Source organism: Gouania willdenowi, chromosome 6, assembly GCF_900634775.1.
Source record: "Gouania willdenowi chromosome 6, fGouWil2.1, whole genome shotgun sequence".
In the NCBI taxonomy this organism is placed as follows: Eukaryota; Metazoa; Chordata; class Actinopteri; order Blenniiformes; family Gobiesocidae; genus Gouania; species Gouania willdenowi.
Window position 1 is genome coordinate 58517490 of NC_041049.1, and position 1373 is coordinate 58518862.

Here is a 1373-nt window from a genome sequence, read left to right on the forward strand (position 1 = left end):
ATGCATGGAGGAGAGAGGTAGTTTAACAAGGTCTTATGTGGTTCACTAACACCTAGTGACTGGGAGTTTACATGCTATGCATATGTTAACGCAATTACATTTTATATATTTTTGTTCATAAACACGATTTAGATTTTTTTTTTGGATCAATACGATTATCGCACAGTGAAATATCGCTCAATTTATTTTTTTTTTACACTCTTAGTAGCAAGATAGGACAATTCTTTCTTTTTTCTTCAAGTTTTTGATTGTTAGTATATGGCTAAGTCAAGAATTTTGTGGTTAGATACAAAGACAGTGTAAAACTTCAAGTATTTTCTATATTCACCCATCCTCTCCTGGGGAATGTAATGTATTCTTGGTATGATTGAAATAACTGAACCTTAACTCTTGCAAAAATAATTGTTTTGAAACACTTAGATGAAGTACATGTCTTCATCCCACTGCTATGTTGAAACACGTTTGTATATCTACAGGTTGCATGGTGGTTGTGGATAAAGTTTCCTGCAGGATTCAAGAAAGGATCAGCAGCACGCAGAGGGATCTTTAGGTGACCTTGTCCTCTCTCCCTCTCTTAGGATGATGGACCTGGATGCTCCTGTTCCTGTCATGCAAAGTAAATGATAGACATGCAGAGCCTACTGTGCACCCACACGAAAAAGCCTCCATCAGCTTACTTTCATCTTACCTGCTTATCCTGCACATAAGTAGGTTCCATTTTGTAATGTTGTTTTGGGAGCACTACTGGGTCTTGAACCGTGATCATCTTCTGAGCACTCACTTTTACAATATTGACATTAATTTTACATGTAAGAACATTTTCAACCATATTAAGTAGGTATCGATATCTTAGAATATGATAACTAACCAAGTTAATTTGAATACCAACATAATTTGCATTAATCATTAAGAGATTTCAGGTACATATAAAAACATCATTACCAATGACAATAATACAAATAATAATTTTGTAGATTTGAAAGAATTGGTTGGGACATGTTTGACATGATGTTAATTTATTAAATACATGTATTATTTAAAAAACAAAACGTATATTACTAATTATAAAATAATACTGTAATTATGAATTATGTTTTAAACTAAACCTTTAGCACTGTGCTTAAAATATGTACACTTTCTGCATCCAAATTAAAAATGCCATCTATCTTTAGATTATTTTTTAGATTTTATTTCTTCTATTTTTCAATTTTGGTTTTAAAATCACAGGACAACTTTCCTTGTAGCATTTATAACAGCTTGTCAAAGTGTGGTTTATGGATCAAAAGGCTTTTATTGTGTTATTTCGAAGTGTGTGCGGATGTACTGCAGCTTATGTGCATTCTCGCTAACTTTGTGGTGGAAGTTGCCTAGCT